Below are 21,126 nucleotides of genomic sequence, written 5' to 3' on the forward strand. Positions count from 1 at the left end.
ACATTGATCACTCTCAACACTTGCAATATTCCAAGGGTTTTGGGAGCCAAGGGCCAGGAACCACAGACATGAAGACCAAATATATGTGCGAAATGGCCAAATATATCTTTTACTTATAAATCATTTTATCATGGGCTACAAAAGGAGCTATTTCCCCTGACAAAATCAAGAAGCTTCAAACTCAGAAAGTTATCTGCTAAATTTGTTGTTCGAAACCCAATTCAGGCTTATTTGATTGGCAGAACCTAAATACAGTCACACCCCTATCTGCCAGGGACTCTGGGAAATGCCGTTTTTAACTTTTCCATGTCTGCATATTTGAAGGGGGATGGAATGTAATCTAAGAAGCTGGTTTTCAGTAACCACCTTTCTGCAGGAAAAGATATTAAATATGCTTGTATAGCCTTCTCTGTAATTGGGTCTAGAAAGAAGACACAGGAATTTTAAATGCATTTGCAGTTTATCTTTTCATCAGAGAAATCCTTTGGTAAAAAAGAAAGTGGACTTTAACCAGATTGGCATATACAATGGAAAAAAGAGAGAGAATGAATGGGTATTAAGCTCCTATAATATATAGGCTTTACATAATTCATCTTATTTAATTCTTGTAACATCCCTATGAGATGGTAGCGACCATCCCCATTGGAGAGATGAGAAAACCGATAACTGAGGCTCAGGCAAGTGTCACAACCTCTCAACATTTAAAACACTGTTTAATTTCAAAATCCCTACTTTTTCCGTTTTTTGACATCTCAGACCTCTTCTACTCTGGGACCTTAGCTCACCTATTTTGGTGAAGTTATGGAAGCCCTGTGTTTGACACCCTGACGTTTATTTCACTCTTGTCACAATAGCTCAAAAGCATGAACGTAAGGTGCTTGTGGTACATAATCTGCCCTTTCGCCAAATCACTGAACAAAACCAATGAGGGCAGAGATGTATGCATACCGCCAAATTCCTACAAGAGAATCCTCAAGAAGATCATTTCCCCACAAAATCATTTGGCTTAATTTGGAAATACTCATAGTTGAAAAATGAAGCTGAAAATAACAAGAGCTAAAGTGGAGACATGTGAAAGCCCAGGTGAGAAAAGATTTGCCCGAGAGATTTGGAAAGTTGAAAGTATATTAGAGAAGAGTGCAAACGTGTCCGTCGTGAAATGTGAAAATAAAGGGAGCCTCATTTAAAGCAGAGTCTGGAAGGCCTGAAGGGGGCGCTCTGACGCACGCACCACTCCTTGAGCCTGTGTAACCCATCAGAAGGAAGACCAACAATTATTTGGGCGAGGGAGGGCATTTTTCACATAGGAAGTGCATCTCCTGACTTTAAGAAAAGGAAGATACTTCCCTACTCAGCAACAACACACTAACCACCACCTGAAGCCAATGAGGCCTCAAACTCTTAACTCTTCTCCGATAAACTTTTGTTCAATGCAAACCTCCCCAGTTTCCGCCTAAAATCTAATAAAAGCTGACCTTCCCTTTGTCTTCTCAGACTTGCCCATGGTTCACCATAGCTTGCTCGTCCAGAATTGTGATTCCTCTGCTATTTCCAAATAAACTCATTTTTTTACTTAAATAAAATTGCTCTTTGCTCTGCTTAGAATTAATAGGAGTATCCTTCATCTGAGCCACAATTTCATGCCTATATCTTTGTGTGACTGATTTATAAGTGTAGGTTAGGGGACACAAAGGCCTACTTAGAGGACATTTTAGGACCTGAACACCACTAAAGTAGAAGGACCTTTGGGCATACAGAAGAGTATGGGCTCCAACATATTGGAGTTGAGAGATGTTTCCATGGTAAAATTAGTTAAAGAAATGCTACTCAATCCACTTTGTTTTTCATGAGTTGTCATTCACATTCCCCCGGATTTCTTAAACCCTTTAAAATGGAAATGCTTACATAAACTTAAGAAAGCTTTCTTCAGATCTGTGGACCAGGTGTGTGTGTGTGTGTGTGTGTGTGTGTGTGTGTGTGTGTGTGTGTGTGTGTGTTGATGTATCTGATTCTGTATCTATTATCTGTAATACTCATTCACAATCTACAGGTATTATGAAGCATCTACAGTACGCAATTTCGACCTGAACCCACCTCCAACCCCATAGACAAAATTAGATATGGTAGATGGAAGTGCGTTATAGAGGAAATATTGCAGAAAATATGTGGAGGCAAAAATTTCAGCCCAGCTAAAGCCAGGTAAAAAACAATCATATACTCCCAATTGGAAAATAAGATTTTCGGTATTCTTTGAAAGAGACATAATTGTTAGATTCTTCCACTCCAGACTTAAACCCTCGATGAAAGCGTTTTCTTAGACTGAGACCTACTAAAATTTCAAAATGCATAGCAATCAGCAAGTTTTAAAATGTATGTTCTACATTCTGAATAAACTTGGCAAGGTAAGTTGGTGAAAAATTATCAGTACCAGAAGGAAACATCATGTGTTTGTTCAGGTTTCATTTAATTGTGGTAAATATATGTGTAAATAATAAGTCTATCAGATAATCGCAACACACAAATTGAACAAAATAAAATTGTAGTATCTTAAATACATTTAAAATTCACCAATTTTAAGAATTCTTAATTCTTAAGAAACAATTACCAGAGGACGGAATTATAAGAAGTGGGTTATTTCAAACTGTTAACTTAGGGATTTTTTTCCTTTTTGTCTTTTAGTGTACAGTTTAGACTTTCTTACTTTCAATTCCTGATATGTATTTTTTGCAATGGTTGTTCATACCTCCTTCCACATGTTCTCTCTTACTATTTTCCCTTCCCAATGCACAAAATAGCTGGACGTATCTCTCTGCCTCCGTCCTCAGTTCATCTCAGTGTTTTGGGAGATAAGATTAGAGGCCTTGATCCCCCTGCTGTTAGAACAAGACCTCAATCTCTCACTGTCTCTATGTAATCGGGTCCCTATTTTAGCTGCCACAAAGCTGTCAACAAAAGAAAATAAGCTATCCCCCATCAACGGGTTAAATTGGATTTCACAGTGTGCAAAGGCTCTTCTGAGCAAAATTCCACCTGCACCCTCCGTCAGGCAAATTACTTCTGACTTTTAATTTATTTCTCTAGGAAATGGAAAGGTATGGCATAACCAAAGTCAACAGGGAATAAAGTACAAGGTGTAATCAGGTGCTCACCAATTGCAAGCTCCCTTCCCTGTCAGCTTTAATAGGTTCTCAGAACACACAATTTATAGAATGCATGATGTGTCCTCTGTGTTCTGAGTTTTATTTTGGACTTGTCTAGTTAATGGCCCCAATAAGTGACAACTGACGTTTGCCTGATGCAATGGTGCTTGGAAGATGTGTGCAGTGTACATTGCGATTAGGTCTGAGAGATTGCAAAATAAGATTAGTAATTGAACTGGACTCTTGGCTTCCTTATGTAATGCCTAATCTGAGAGGAAATCTGATTCAGGTGCTGGCAGTATTTGTTTTTCAGGATTATGGATATCAAGGAGAGGGGTACATGTCGAAAACCAGAGAAATACATTTTTAGATGAGGTTACTGTTTTGTGACCAAATCAGTTTAGCCGTAAATCATTAAATCATTTAAATGATATGGTCTAATACAGTCTCTTTTCTATAACTTAACTGAATATGAGGGTATTTCTGTGATTTAATTTCACAAAACCAATTTTAAGGGATGGAGGAGATTTATATAAATTCATAACCTCAAGTACACATCGCTATGGGGAAAATAGGAAACATTTTTGTCTCAGAGATTAAAGTAAAAAAAAAATGTTTTTAAGATACAAATTTAATAAGTGTGCAGGAAATGCCCCTTCAATGAAGGAAAGAAGGGATAATGATGGAAAATTTCATTTTCATTATACGAGTCAGAGATTTATTGGTAGATTTTTCTTTTATGATATTATTGAACATTTAATTCAAGCTAGCTTTGAAATGAATTTTATATAGAGGCATACCTCAGAGTTATTGTGGGTTCAGTTCCAGACCATCACAATAAAGCAAATATCACAATAAAGTGAGTCAACTGAATTTTTTGGTTTCCCAGTACATAGATAAGTTGTTTACACTATACTGGGGTCTATTAAGTGTGCAATAGAATGTCTAAAAAAATGTGCATACCTTAATTAAAAAAATACTTTATTGCTAAAAAACTGCTAGCCATCATCTGAGCATTCAGTGAGTTGTAATGATTTTGCTGGTATAGGGTCCTATTTCGATGGTGCTGCAACTTCTCCATCAGCACTTGCTGCTTCACCTTGCATTTTTTATGTTATGGAGACGGCTTCTTTCCTTAAACCTCATGAACCAACCTCTGCTAGCTTCAAACTCTTCCTCTGCAGCTTCCTCACCTCTCTCAGCCGTCACAGAATTGAAGAGAGTTAGGTCTACGCTCTGGATGAGGCTTTGGCTAAAGGTAATGTTGTGGCTGGTTTGATCTTCTATCCAGGACATAAAAATGTTCTCCATATCAGCAGTAAGTCTGTTTAGCTTTCTCACCTTCCATGTGTTCACTGGAGTAGCACTTTTAATTTCTTTCTAGAACTTTGCCTTTGCATTCAAACTTGGCTGCTTGGCACAAGAGGTCTAGATTTCAGCCTGTCTTGGCTTCTGACATGCCTTCCTCATTAAGCTTAATCATTTCTAGCCTTTGATTCCACTTGGATATTTAGAAGCCGTTGTAGGTTATTAACTGGCCTAATGTCATAATTGTTTCTCGGGGAATAGGGAGGCCTAAGCAGATGGAGAGACAGGGGAATGGCCAGTTGGCGCAGCAGCCAGAACACACACATTTATGGATGAAATTCACCATCTTACATGGGCATAGTTCATGGTGCCCCTGAACAATTACAACAGTCACATCAAAGATCACTGATCACAGGTCACCATAACAAACATAATAATAATAATGAAAAAGTTTGAAGTATTGCAAGAATCACCAAAATGTAACACAGAGACTTGAAGTGAGCGAATGCTGTTGGGAAAATGGCACATTAGATTTGCTCGACACCAGGTTGCCACAAACCTTCAATTTGTTAAAAAAAAAAAAAAAAAAAGCGTCGTATCTGTGAATTTCAATAGAGCAAAGCGCAGTAAAACAAGGTGTGTCTATACCCCAAGAGTTCAGCTCCTCTTCCGTTGCAAAAGATTAGTGATTCATTTCATATTTCTATTAAGCAAATTCGGAAAAATGAACGTGACGATATTCATTTGGTAAAGAATTAGGAGAAAGTTGTTGGGCAGGAATAACTTTTTCAAGCTATGTATAAATAAAACATGTTGGGCTGATTCATTAGAATCTACTTTGAAATATTTTTTTCATCCTTTTAATGGTTTCACTGGTCATTTAAACCAACCTTGTCAAACCAACTCTAAATAATGGATTTCAGGAGAACATGGGTTTAGGGTGAGGGTCTGGGAGTATCATCAAAATGATAGTCGTTATAAATAAAGACTTTGATAGGATCGCTGAAACCACACAGTACTGTTAATGTGTATCTTACGCAGTGGGGCTCTTTTAACAATGGGAATCTGTAATAACCACTCCTGTACAGACTTCCAAGGAGGACACAAGAATTGTATTGATCTTGTCCGTTACTATAGCCAACAAATTTCCATGTGACTTAATCCATTTTGGATACGATTTTATCTCATTTGCAAACAACGACAACAAAAACCCTAACCAATTTCATCTACTGTTTTCATAATGCAGAATAGAAGATATATTACCCATTGCCTACTCTTTTCTTCTTTGCCTATTTCCTGGTCATAGAAACTGCCATCAGTTCTTAGATTTCTCACCAAGATGCTCCACCTTGTGGACCACCAGGGTCTTTTTTTTTTTTTTTAGTATATATTGTTATTTAATTTTGCAATAACATATAACATAGATTGACAGAAACATTTATAGAGTATGTTAAAGTAATTCCCCAAATATCACCACACAGCCCTAACTGAGAAGCGAGGAAACCACCACTAGCCATCTCAGGAGTGTCTCAGAAGAGAGAATTCAGAAGTGGGATAGTTACTGAGCCTTGGGTTCTGGTCTCAGGTCATTTGAAGGCAGATCTCTTTTTTTTTTTTTTTTTTTTACTTTTTTATTGTTATGTTAATCACCATACATTACATCATTAGTTTTTGATGTAGTGTTCCATGATTCATTCCACCAATGTCTTTTGACTTGGCCTCACAAGGCAGAATGATTTAGGTCTGAGGATAATATTGGATTCAACAATGGTAAAATGTCTCCATTTACATTAGTCACATCCATATTCTTTTACATCTACGTAGGATAATACAATTTAGGACTCCTTACAAGGAACATGTGATAGAGATGTTTTAATCATAATATTTATAGCCAGTCAGTAGATACATTTTTCCTGTCTTACATTAATAAATGACTAAACCACAAAAAAAGAAAGCATAATGTCCCAATATTGGAGTATATATGCCCATAGGGTTCTCTCTCCCTATTCCCCTGGGTTATGTATGAAAAATAAATGAGCAATAAATAAGTGAACAAACAACTATGAACATTTTAAAAATTAGTCGTTTACAAAAATAAAGTTAAATATTGATGATATCAGAATGGAAAGAATACCAAGTCTGTGAACAAACCTCCCTCATCTTCTTCTTTCCCAGCTACTGGATAAACGTTTGCTTTTCCCTTTAAGTTCCTTCAGTTCTTTGTACAATGATCTAGCTCTATTTTCCACCAGGTTTATAGATAAGCCTTTTCACTTTAAATCTGTTCATCTTGTTTGTGATCCAGATGACAGAAAGCAATTGCACTAAATCCTTAACTCAAGTCTGTTTGCATACAAATGGTGCCTTCCAGGCCTGATTTACATTACCCAAGCAGGTTTTTTCTGGGAAATTCACTTTCCCCGGAGACTTGCATGTGGGTGTCAATTTTCATCAAGGGTGAATCCATTAGTCTCCTTCATTTCCTGATTACTTGAGGCTTTATCAAGTAGAGGGGATTTAACTTCCTTGAAAGATAAGCAATCCATCCATTTCTCTAGATATGGTAAATTTTCTCTCTGGACCTTGCCAGACAATCACAAATCCACATACCTAGGCCACAATCTTTTAGCCTCTGATGGAATTGCTTCCACTGAATTGGGCTTTGCTGTTCCATGGACTTGCAGTAAAGGACACTATTAAGAGTCAGTCTTATGAAAACGTAGCCCTTAGTTGTACTGAGGCCTGAGAAAATTTGTCAACAATGTGTCTTCCATAATAGAGTTTTCAACCACTGTCCAGGGCATACTAGTGAACTTGGATGTATATCAAGATATTGGTTCATTCAGTCTTCGGGGACATACGGTAAAGCCCCAGGGCTCCTCCCCTCTGTCTAAGAGAAACCTCATCTGTTCATCACTATGCACCTTAAAAATATGACATTTTCCTTTTGCTCCAATGATATGAAAAAAGGTTGGGAACACTGCTATTAGAGCCTCATTCATAACAAATACATAAGTAAATTTGCTAAATAACTTGTATTTCTTTTGTGTCATGTAGGATTTAAATTTTGTAATTAGACTTGTTGGTTCCCATTAGATCCTTGGAATTTCAGAGCCAAATTTAGCATTGGCAACCCAGCTCTGGCTGCCGTAGAGAGCCTTAAAGAAATGATTTGAAGTTTGACCTTAAACCTACCTTTGTTTCATGCCTTTATATTTATTTTTCTTTTACTACTAGTTTATCCTATTCATGTGTGTCCCCTTGAGACAGGGAAACTGAGGAGACCCCATGGGGGCGGGGAAAGCCACTTTTTCCTTTGCTTCTTTTCTGGCTTCTATTCTTGCTAGGACCTGCACCTCCAACCCACGCTAAACATGCCTTTGTAATGCAAACAGCATATGTCCTCCTTGTAAGGGACAATAGATAACCTGTAAGGAGTGACTGGACCGGGTCCTCATAAACATTCTCCAAGACCACTGACTCCAAACACCATGACACCAAGCCCCCGACTTCAGGGCATGAGTGACTTATGAAAGACACCCGGACCCTGTCCTTCTTCTGACCAGTTCCTGGATGCCTCAGAGGACACACGTCGCAGACCCCAAGCAAAGATGAGACTCATGGTCTCTTCCTTTCTGAGACTCCCGGGCGCTCTGTCCATCTCTCTGTATATATGTCTATCTTCAGTAAACTGCTTCAACCTCCTGCTGGCTCCCGTCTGATTTCCATCCTTCAAAAAGCCAGGCAGGTCCTGTGGGACCCGCTCTGGGTCCTCAGACCTGGCCTGCCCACATCACCTTCGTGAGTATGTGTTTGTGCATTTTCCTTTTCTTTTCTTTCTGCTCTGTGGTGTGTCATCATGAATTGGGAACATGTGAGACATGGAGATAATATGATATACAAAAATATAACGGGACCTATATACATATGGTAATTAATGACTTATGAAACAAAACAGCCTCAATTTCATCTCAGGTCAATTAAACAGGTGGTAAAATTCTAAATCTCAGCTTTTACACAGATGCAATGGGAGTAGAGGCAGTGGAAACAGTGTTTCTAATAATAAAACTAAAGAAGCATGTAAAAAGTAAACTGGACTTTCTTAACACAAGAACAAGTTCAGGTAATCTACCTAAATTTAAACAACATCCCTGCTGAGAAAGGACAATAAAGCAAAGGGGGAAGAAAAGCTCTTATTGGTTCCAAATTCCACAGCTCCCTTTGGAAGCACAATTACTACTTTTACAACATGAATGGGGAGGGAGATGCGTTTGTTGAGGGAAAACGACGTATCAGGAACTTTATTTGCTTGCCATTTGCTTCATTTCTAACCATCTTGTGAAGTATTATTACTCACATTTTACAAATGAATCAAGGCAGGCTCACAGAATTTCAGTATCTTGTTCAAGAAAACAGAGCATGCAAGAAGCATGGTCAGCAACAAGCCACAGTGATTATCTGCCACCAGGAGCGGTGTAATTTCCCCGATTAAGAGTTGTCACTAATAAACACATGACCAACTTTAAAAGCCTTGATAAATCTTTGTGGATGCCAGTTATGAACACAGCTGGCCACTTCTGTCTAGACAAGATAAGCATGCCAATGGTCCAGCATGGAATAGACCCCTGATCGTAGCTAAATTTGATCCTCTGAGTCCTAATCCAGACAGAGGAATAGAACAGCAATAGAAATCCAAGGATGATGGAGAACAGGGAACATGGATGTATGCGGAAGTCACATGCCCTGCTTTCCAGCCATGCCCAGACATGATTTTGAAATCCCGGTAGGAAGGCTCTGAAAATACTTACTGGATTTTGCACATGGTGTTCTCTCTCTTTCTGGGATGCTTTCACCTTAACTCCATCTTACTGGCCACGTAACTAGCTTACCTTTTACTTTCCTATACTTATTCATTCAGCCATTGTTTTCTGAGAACCTCTGATCTTCTGGGTGGTCAACTAAATCCTAAACATTCAGAAATGGGCAATGTGTGGTTTTTGCCATCAGAATTTTTATAATTTTTTGGAGAAATATATTTATTTGGGCTTATTTGCTTGACACCATTGTGTCTTATACATACTTGTTTATAGCACTTAACCAATTGAGGCAGTTATGGGTATTTTTGTTTCTTTTTTTTATTAAGTTATATTAGTTTTTTAAAAATTATTTATTTACTTATTTTGAGAAAGAGAGAGAAAGAGTGAGTGGGGGGGGAGGCAGAAGGAGAGGGGCAGAAAGAATCTCAAAACAGACTCCTCACTGAGCGTAGAGCCCGACGCGGGGCTCGATCCCATTACCCTGAGATCATGACCTGAGCTGAAATCAAAAGTCAGACGCTTAACTGACTGAGGCACCCAGGCTCCCCTGCTCCTATTTTTGTAATGCGAGTTTCTGACTTGGATAATGTTAGCTCCTGGGGACTCAGCAATATGCAAGACACAAACTCAGCTCTTGAGATATTCAGAGATATTCAGATATTGGTTCTTAGATACTTGATGCAGGTTAAGAGAATAAATGAATGAATGAACATTTAGATTTACCAACTTGATACTCTGGGAAAGTTAAAGAAGGAAAGGTTTAGACAATGATGTAGTGACCTATCACTAATTATCTGACGCAAATAGGAAGAAAGGCTTCTAAATACTTATATGCACACTTATCCAAAACCAAAGCTAAATATAGATGCTGCGGAAAGAGCAGAATGTCTGGAAGATGCAGCAGAATCTCTTCCGTGAATGGGACATTATCAGCAGAAGCAGGGCAGAGGGATCAACTCCTTTACCATTTTAATGTATACAGTGATTGGAAGCCACTGTAGTTTTCTTGAGAAACTATGGGACAGATTGCAATTACTCTGTGCAGACATAAAAACTGGCTTGTGAACGGGCTAGCACATCAGGAGAAGGCTGAAAAAGCGGATCCACCTCTAGGTATCAGTGTCGCCTGAAGATAACTGAGAGAACATGTGCTGAAATGCAGGTTACCAGGCCCAGCCCAGCGACTCATGAGATCTGCTGTGTGGACTCAGAATCTATCTATTCCAGGAGTATTCTCCTAGATTCCTACACAAGTGCTCAGCAGCCCCAGTTTTGGGAAGCATTTCTTCACGCAGGCAGGGTCTGTCCGCGAGGTGTGACTAGACTGATAGATGTCCAGGGGACTCTGGAAGTATGCCACTAAGAAAAATGTAGATTTCCAAAGAATATTTTCCCTTTTCAGTCTTGAGAAAGAGCAGCGAAGCTTATTCTGTGCATCGTTAATGAAGCTGGGCTTTATAGTAAAGGCTCCCTGCTGTGGGACTATCTACTTCAGGACTAGCCTCAGCTTTCAAGTGTTAATGATCATGAGCTCCTTTTTCCCCAGAGGGGTGAGGCAAGCTCCTCTGTGCTTGAGGGGCTCAGGCACCTGGCTCTGATGTGGGTCTGACATTCTGGGAACTGTCAGACAGTAGAGATCTTCCTCTAGAGTTTGGATTTGACTTTTTTCAAAATCACTCTCTCACCTCATCTGTTTACTGCATGTAATCCAGAGCTCAGGGTTTCAATCTGTCTCCACAGGAATGTCTTTTTTTTTTTTTTTTTTGTGAGAATCTGTGAGAACACTCAGGGTATGAAGAATGATAGAAACACGTGGAGTCAGGAGGACCTGGGTTCAAATGGAGGTTGGTCAATTACTAGGTGTTTAATATTTGCTGCTTAATACATCCTAGTTTCCTCATCTGTGAAATGGGGATAATATATCTGCCATGGTGGGGTAATTCACCCAATCTACAACTATATATTGAGTAACAATTAGGGGCTGAGCATGCTGGTAGGAGGTGGGTGAATAAAACTAGGGTATCTGCCTTCTGGAACTTGGGGAAAAGACAAGCAGTGTAGATAAAACATCCAGAAGCCCAATTACAAATTGTGATAACTTTCTGTGAAGCAACTTTCTGTGAAAGATAATAAAGATTAAAGGGGAAGATGGGGATACTTTGGTAGAATGGCAGAGTCTCCTTGGACCAGTAATCTCAAGGAGCATATACAAGCAAGCAAAGAGCTGGAGAGAGTATATCAAGTAGAAAAAAATAATAAGTTCCTGAGTTAGGGTTCCTCTTCACCCACGAGAGGCCGGTGACACTGGGGAAAAGCAACATGAGATCAAGTTTGGAGAAATGAATATGGACCAAATCACGCATGGCCTAAGTAGCCAGACACAAGAATTTGGATTTTATTCTAAATATAATGGGAAATTATTGAGAGAAAAAGGCCTGTTCCTATTATGAGAATTATATATGATATGACAGTTTCTGGTACATAATAGGTAGTCTATAAATAGCGGTTCTTTGGAAGTTATGATTCACAGTATAACTAAGCTCTCAGTCCCAGAACATGAAAGCAAAACAAAATTTTACTGGTTATGGAGCTCATCAAATTATTGAGTGTCTCATAAATTGAATGACCCAATCTGTCCAATAACCAAGTTCTTGAACCTGTAGATTGAGAACAATATTTCCTGCAAGTGGTGAAAAAGGTCAATGTGCCAAACTTCCCCAAATGGGGTAGGAAAATGAGTGTTTAATAAACCCTGAGTGAAATAAAATGTTTTTTGGAACAAAAAGACTTATATACCCTATTGGTTTGGAGTCTATAAGAAACAGAAATTTCCTCAATACCTATTCTATTGATTTATGGTAGATATTTTTAACCTAATGTTTGCGAATGAAGAAGGCATGGTTCGGAGCAGCTAGGCAACTTTTCCAATTACATCCAGTTATTGAAGGAGGGATCTGGGAAGACTGCACCATATGACAGTTTCCCAGATTTATCACTGTCAATTCCTAGACTGCAGACTTCTTGTAGTTCTCTTATGAAATATTAAGCCACATAAGTAGTAGAAAGAAGAGTGGGTCCATTAGATCATGACACATAAAGTTACCAACTATTGGCAGCAGATAAAAAGATTACAAAAAGGAAATATTTAATATAGAAGGCAAGAAAACCTAAACCTTCATGGGACTACAAACCAAATCACATGCATTTTGATAGCAGCAAAAATCACTACACATGATTAAACATTAGTAAAGCCATCTTAGAAATCGAATCTCATGTCATACACCCTCTGAAATAGAATGGCGTGACACAGTGAAGGTCAGGACTCTATAGGTTAGTTCATCTGTCTGGACTTAGCAAGCCTATAACAAGTCACAAAAATAATGTTAGTAACCATTCCCTGCTAATATATAGTGAAATACAATTAGGAGGTATAGTATGAAGGACAATGATGATAATTGAGTGAGAGGAAAAGAACAGTTGTTTTTTTATCAGAAATACTGGTTCTGCCACATACAGAGGTAGCTTGGGTCCTTGGTCACCCGAACACCAGCCAGCATCAGTTTCTACCTGCCTTCCCTCAGTTATGTAATGTGAATAATACTCAACTTTCATAAGGTAATCAGTGTGAAAACACTTGTGTTTTGTTTTTTTAAAATTTTTTTAAAAAATTTATTTATTTAGAGAGAGCGTGAGCAAGTGTGAGTGGGGGGAGGGGCAGAGGGAGAAAGAAAGAGGAGCGATTCCCTGCTAAGCTCAGAGCCCTTCTCGGGTGGGGCTCGATATCACGACCCTGAGATCATGACCTGAGCCAAAATCAAGAGTCAGATGCTTAACTGACAGAGCCACCCAGGGGCCCCTAAAGATTTTATTTTTAATAATCTCTACACCCAACGTGGTGCTCGAACTCACAACCCTGAGATCAAGAGTCACACTCCACCGACTGAGCCAGCCAGGCTCCTCCGCAAACATTTCTGAAACACCATGATAGGGCTTATTGCCACACTGTATGGATCTAATTCACTATTTGAAAACAGTTCATTTAAGGGGGATATGAAAAGTTTTATAAAATATAAATGTCGGCAATGAATTAAGTAGACAGAATTATACATTCTCATGAAATCATCAACCCTTTTTAAATGATTTGCAAACTGTTGTAATCATTGTCATTCCCCGCCCCCCACCCTTTTCTTTTCCTTTCCAGGGGCGGATATCAGGTATGTACTTCTTTGTGAAAGCCAGCAGGTGGCTCTCTGGTGTACGCTGTCAAAAAAAAAAAAAAAAAAAAAAAAAAAAGGCACAACTCCCAACTCCCTTATATCATACTCCTGAAAACAGACACCTCGAAAGCTCAAATAAAACCATTGTTAACACCATGTTCCTGCCCTCCTCTGCCCCACCTTAGTGCACCAACTTCAATGCTGAAAATATTAAATTTCTGTTCAAAATTACCAGTCAACAAGCTAGAAAGGCGTTTTCACCCTCTTGACAGTCTCACACAGGGAAGTAGTTTGTTTCTCCCCCCCCAGAGTGAGCAGTATCCATTAGAACAAGCAAATGACAACAAGCAAGTCAGACTAAGAAAACAGGTGTGGATAACTTTCAAGTGGTCTAAAACGGCAGAGTTCGTGTTTCTGGAGGACCAGTATCAATATGCTAAATGACACATAAATTTAATATTCATTTATTTCTACTCAATATTATCCATATTACATTCATTCCATAAATCCACCCCCTCCCCCCCCAAAAAACCACTTTGAGTCAAACTCTACTAAAGACATTCAAATATATTTGAATTTGGTAAATATCCATCATGGATTAGGATATGGCTTCTGATAAGTAATCACTATTCTCAGGTTTCATAGATATTTCATGCTGTATTTACTATTCAGTTGAATACATTATACTAAGAATCAAGTTTGTAGTTTATAAGATACTAATCTAGGAGAATAAATTAAGATATTGTACCAAGGGTCTCTGAATTTGAAGCACAAACTGCTATTTGGTAAAAGTTGCTAAAAGACCTTTCTTATTTAGCTTTTTAAACGTAACTAGATAAAACAGGTTATCTCCAGTCACACATTTGTTTTTGCCAAAGGAGTTTACTCAGAGTTTACTGTAAACGCAGTTTATTAGGAATGAAATTGTACAATTTAGAGAGTTACTCAAGGCTGGTAACTGAATGAATTAATTACTTATCATGGCTTTAAAGTTAATTCTTACTTGAGGCTCCACAATCATACGTATTTTAACATCAAAAGCTAGATGATGAATATTAAAAAATAATTTTTAAAAATCCCTCACTGTAACCCAAATTTGAAATGGAGCAAGTTGTTTGGTGTTACTCTCTGTAAAAGAGAAAAATCAACCAGCCTGGATTAAAAGAGAAAATTAACCAGCCTTGATGTTAAGATAGGACCCCTTTAAAAAAAAAAAAGAAAGGAAGGAAAAGAAAATAAAGACTCAGGATTCCTTTCTATTTGTGAAAGCTTAAGTGTTATAGATAAGCTGGTTTTTCAAGATTCATAACCATGTTATTAAAACAGAATGGCAGTTTCCTTCTCCACCCACCAGCCCCTTTGCTCAGAACTGTTGTACAATCTTCATAAAACAAACTGTTAACCATTCATTTCCTCCTTATCAAGGTACCTAAGTGTTAGATAATACATGTCTGTAAACTCAGTCTTAACTGAAGGCAAAAGCCTATTCCCACCCACATTGTCAATGAAAAAAATAAAAGAATATAAGAGCAAAGTGAGTGTCCCCTCCTTCAGGTAAAATAGTAGTCCCCCTCGGGGCGCCTGGGTGGCTCAAATGGTTAAGCATCTGCCTTCGGCTCAGGTCATGATCCCAGGGTCCTGGGATCGAGCCCCGCATCGGGCTCCCTGCTCGGCGGGAAGCCTGCTTCTCCCTCTCCCACTCCCCCTGCTTGTGTTCCCTCTCTCACTGTGTATCTCTCTGTCAAATAAATAAATGAAATCTTTAAAAAAAAAAAAAAAAGAAAGAAATCTTAAAAAAAAAAAAATAGTAGTCCCCCTCTTATCCGTGGGGGAGCCATTCCAAGACCCCCAGTGGATGCCTGAAACTGAGGATAGTTTCGAAACCCTGTGTATATTGTTTTTTTCCTCACATATCTACCTATGATAAAGTTTAATTTACAGAGTAGGCACAGTAAGAGATTAACAGTAACTAATAAAAAAAGAGAACATTGTAACAACATACCATAATAAAAGGTATGTGAATGTGGTCTCTCTCAAACTATCTTACTGTACGGTACTTTCGTGATGATCTGAAATGATAAAATGCCTACGTGATGAGATGGAGTGAGGTGAATGGTGCACACGTTGTGACATAGCATTAGGCGAGTGACCTGACAACTCGTGAGAAAGAGGACCATCTGCTTCCCGACTGCGGCTGACTGCGAGTCACCTAAACCATGTTAAGTGAACCTGCAGATAAGGTTGTATATGGGTCAAATTTGTATGAACCAAGAAACAGAAGATTGAAACATATGACCAGATTTCTCCCCACCCTGATTTCGCCCCCCTCTCACACCACACACCTGCCTCTTTTCTGAAATGTCAAATTTTTTCCCTCGTCTTGAAGGATTTCTGCTCCTCATCTCCACTGTAGTCATCACATGCTCATCTACCCGAAATCTAGAAGGCAAACACATCGAAATTAACTGTGAAAAAGGGAAAGCTTATCTGAGCCTGACAGGTTCCGCAAATTTCCTTGCACTATTCCACTCCTCCACATTATGTGCCATTCTTCCCGTTTACGTGGAGACTGTGGAAGCTACTGTCAGTCTGTCTGCTCCCTCCTGCTGTTGGTTGTCGATCTGTGGCTGCCTTCCCACTGTGCTAAATCATTCGGTTCCTCTCCAAGCAACACCTCTCATTGATCACTCCAGAGGGGCTGCTTCTGAAAATGTTGATTCAACTCAGTAGGGAAGATGGGCTGGTGCAGCTGGAGGAGGAGGACTGGCAGAAACTCTTGAAAACAACACACCTCCTAGTTTTCATTGGCACAAAAAGCCATCACTCCCCCTCCCCTGCCTTTTAGGCAAACTTCTGCCAAGTCGGCAGATGATTCCAACTTGAAGGAAAGAAGGGCAAGTACAAAACCAGCTGAATGGCTTCACACAAAACAACTGTTGATTTCTGCCCTTGCACTCCTTGCCGACCCCCAAGACAATCTCACATCCAGCTGCCTTCAGAGTTATCATGCTCTGCTTTGATTCTAAACCTGGAGAATTGAGATTAATGAAAAGTACTTTTGCCACTAAAAATACCTTTCCCAAAGCAGTGATTTCCTAACCCACAACTGTTTAGAATGGCATCGTTTAACAATGTTTATAAGTCATAAAACATGCATTGGACTGATGTATGAGTTTGTATCTTTAGAGAAACTAGAATTGCAAACAAACAAAAAAAAATGCAGGGAGAGAGGAAAGAAAAACGTTCTAACAGATGTGTTCACTACTAAATAGAACACACAACATGTGCTGCAAAATAAAAGAACCATTTGGCAACATAAAGTATCTTGGCATCTGTGTTAGATTTGTAACCACAGTAAAATATTGATATGGACCATAAAATGCAAGTTCTATATTCCTGTGCTTCTGGGTGACTCTGTTTTGAAAGACTTTTTTTGCACTGCGGAATTGTCCTTGTTCATCAAAGACACTTTATGACAAACCTGTTTTATGACATTGTATTGACTGGCTCATTTTCAAAAAGTAGATGCAGAAGAATGGGAACATCTATTAATTCCAAGCAAAGTGTAAATTTGACATCTTAAATGAATAGAGAAGAAACTACACAGCTTGGACCCATTGATGGGAAGATGCACTTAGGGAAAAATGTGCAGATAAAAGGTCATTGAAACCTGAAGCTGAGTTTTAATATTAACCTTATATGTAGTAATACATTATGGAATTGGTTATTTTCAGAAAAAGTGACATGATAAATGGTGTATCTATAAAGTTATATAATATGCAGTATTTAATAATTAAACGTTTGTATGTAAATATGTAATCATTTAAATGGCATGGCAAATAATATTTTAACAAAATATTATCAAATACATAGCCACATATTTTATCAGTTTTATAACTAATACAGAATTACAAAAATAATTTATATATAAAAATATACATAATTTATGAAGACAAAATAGTATAGTTAAATACAGTTTTTCAGACAAAGCCTCCATTCTGCTTATGAATGCAACTAGTTCTTGAAATTGTTTTAACTTTTCTTCTGGTAGTTATCTCTCTATACATATTTTCAAAAAGTATTTACAGTGCTATTTCTTGTCTCATCAATATTAGACATTAATTTCCCAATATGAAACATGAACATTTAATATTCTCACACAAACCCCTTGCTACGATTATGAGTTAAAGAATGAGCAGTTACAGTTACTTTTCACAAAGTAATATCCCTAGTGTAGTAATAAAATAATCATAGTATACTGCTTTGCTCAGAATGAACAAATGGTCGAGTCTTTTTTAAAATTTGTAATTTGATCTTCCCCTCTCATTCATTCATCTCAAACTCCAGCAGAGATGCAATTTACCAAATGCTCTCTCCCATCCATTCCCACCTGACTCCCAGCCCTGACCCATCCTTCTTGAAGCCCCTGTTCTGTGCCTACACAGGCTTCCTTCTTCTTCTATTTAACTGTCATCCTGGAACTAGCCTGTCCTTCTTCTCAGGCATTCCCTTTATTTCTCTTATGTGTTGCCTGTTCCACACCTGGGTCATTGTCTTCCTGCTTGTTGCTTTACTTTCTTGTTTGAAGAAATTTCTAGGATTTCCCTGAGAAATGGTATCTGAGAGACAATTCTGTTTCAAGACTCTGCACATCTAAAAGTGTTGTCATTTCAAAAAAAAAAAAAGTATCTTCATTTCTTCTTTCCACTGGATTCAGTTTGAGCAAAAAAAGTCTAATTTGAATATCAATATTTCTATCTTCAAAATTTTTGCTCCATGATTGTTTGACTTTCAGATTTTCTCTGAAAAATCCAATGTCCTTCTATATCACAATGCTTTCTGAGTTCTTAAAGATCTTCTTTATGTCAGGTGTTTAAAATTTCATGATGGTACACCTTATTGCAGTACTATTTTATCATTCATTGTGCTGGTCCAGAGTGAGTCCTTTTAATATGGAAACATGTCCTAAATTCAGAGATAGTTCCTTGTACTCAGTACTTTTATAGAAATTCTGGAAAGATAGAAAAGAAAAAAAATGGACTGTGGAATTTTATCAGTTGGATATTAAACCTTCCAGAATAGTTTTCTAATTTGCCCATTGGTTTCCTTCGGATTTTCCATCTCTCTTGTGCTTTACTTGTTGGGATATTATCTCAGTTCTAACATCCAACATTCTTTTTTTTCCCCTTAATATTTCTGCTATTTTATTTTTTAATTTGCAAGAGCTCTTTTTTATTACTGTTTTTTGCTTCTTCCTGTTAGAATTTTCTTCCTAAGTCATGCCTGTGATAACTTTTCTTAATTCTCTGAAGATATTGTTAGATTTTCTAACATTTTCTCTGTTCCCTCTATTATGTCTGTTCTCTCTGAATCCATTTTTGTTGGTGCTATTTTATGTATTTGGTCTCTATTTTTCATTAGGAGGCTTTCCTTATACATGTGACAGAGACAGGGGTCTTAGGTGCTTGGGAAAGGCCTTGAACCCTGATGGGCTTAACTACCTGGAAGAAAAGGAATTCTTCTTTTCCTCCCATGGGGACTTATTTTCCGTGTGAGTTTTCACTGGAAGAGCCATATTTTTTTTTAAAGATTTTATTTATTTATTTGAGAAAGAGAGAGAGAGAAAGAACACGGCGTGGAGGAGGAGCAGAGGGAGAGGGAGAAGCAGGCTCCCTGCTGAGCAGGGAGTCCAAAGTAGGGGCTCCATCCCAGGACCCTGAGATCATGACCTGAGCCAATGACAGATGCTTAGCCCACTAAGCCCCCCAGGTACCCTTCTTCCAGAAGCACCATATTTAATCAAAATAATATTAGATTTGTTTTTGTTTTAGTTATAAGAACAAAAAAAAGTTTAAATTCTAAATGTTACATTTGGACACTTAAAAATAACAATAGAAAAAAATTATATATCTTTTTTCACATGAAGCATTGGTTGAGTCAACCTTTACATTTTATCCTCAAATCAATTTGTACCATCTCTTTTAAATTTCCTGTAAAGAGTATATTTATTCTAAAAATACCAAGGGCCTTTAAGAGTGATAAAGCAAAAGAAAACAAATATGTCCCCAGAATGATTTCCTTATGTTAAATATAATTAGAATTGGTATGTAAAGTCCCAAATATAACAAGTACAAATACATAGCACCGAGAAAGACCACATTGTCCAGAGATAGATCATCATCATTAATTATTCAAATCAAAGGAACAGATTCTATTTTGAGAATTAAACTGACCAAATGAACATAAAATGGATGATACAAGCCATTAGTAGAAGTAAACCCAGTCTGCCTAGAAAGGTGTGAGTAAATAGTTGTGAAATAGCCACAGTTTCAATCAAGGTAACCTACATGGAATCTCAGGGAGGCAGAATTAAATTACAGTTGAAACTTAGTAAGGATATGTGTAAATGATTGCATTAAATTTGGCTAGAGAAAGACAAATATGAACAAAAGAGGAAGATCTCTTGATGAAACATGAATAGGGAAAATCCAAGGAGCAGAGCGTCATCATGAGGTCATCAGTCTACTCTAAGACTACCAAAGTACTGAACTTCTAAGATGGATAGATCAGGATATGAAAGGAATTCTGCTATCATGCTTAAGAAGCTCATGCCCAGACCTTAAAATTTTGCAGTCTTATACCAGGAAATCATTCCCACAAATTCACCTCCCGTTGGAAATGTCTCTATAATTACTTTGCCATAACTATGATGACCCCAGGGAGACTGTGCCACATTTGATCATCTGCCCAGATGTGGCCAGCAGGCTTTCCTTTGTTTGTTTAGTTGCACAGCTGGGATCAGGACAGAATATTAAATAAGACCTTGCCAAATATTCTAATAAATGAGTAAAGGATGTTAGTGGGATAAGCAAAGAAATATTTAACTGGGTTTTCTGGTTTATTAGATTCAGTGGACTTAGGTTTTGCTTGGTGTGCCCTACAGTATCATCTCTGTCTCTATTACTACAAAGTCGAGGCCAAGTTTTTAAAGGTCAAGAAAGGAATAATAAGTGCGCTCATGTTCAGGCTTAGCATGGAGCTCCTCCCAAACTCCTACATTCTTTCTTTGTGCCTGAGTACTTACCTTCCCCTCGGTTACTGGCAGTGGAAATATATACCCTTGTCAGGAGATTACTCTGATATTTACTCAGAAGGGTTTGATCTTTTTCTGTAGTCAGAAAGGAAAGACTTATCCAGAAGACATGTGCATACACCATAGCACAGAACTGCCTTTTTTATGGTAAATAAGCAATACAATTCAAACATTTAAAGACATGTGTTCAGGACTACCCCTCATGTTCTCATTGAGTGATCATGATAAATGGCTTTGAATCAGAGGCATGGATGTTACATTTACACTACAGAAGACTGTTGGCTTTTTCCACATACGTTTTAACCGTTGAGAAGGGCAATAGTGAAAATGCTGTAGAAAGCAGGATTCTAATCAACAGAATCAGTTAATTTTAATTGAAATTCACAAGCTATTTATATGTATTTTTTTGGACTGTGCTGTAATCTTTTAAGTTGTTTGTTAGAGTTAGCCTCCTGAATTCTATCCATCTGGGGACACCGACAATATTGAATTCCACTTCCTGCCAAGCTGATGACTAAATCGGTCATAGTGACCAAAATAAGATAATGCCA

Source organism: Halichoerus grypus, chromosome 15 (assembly GCF_964656455.1).
Source record: "Halichoerus grypus chromosome 15, mHalGry1.hap1.1, whole genome shotgun sequence".
NCBI classification, from domain to species: domain Eukaryota; kingdom Metazoa; phylum Chordata; class Mammalia; order Carnivora; family Phocidae; genus Halichoerus; species Halichoerus grypus.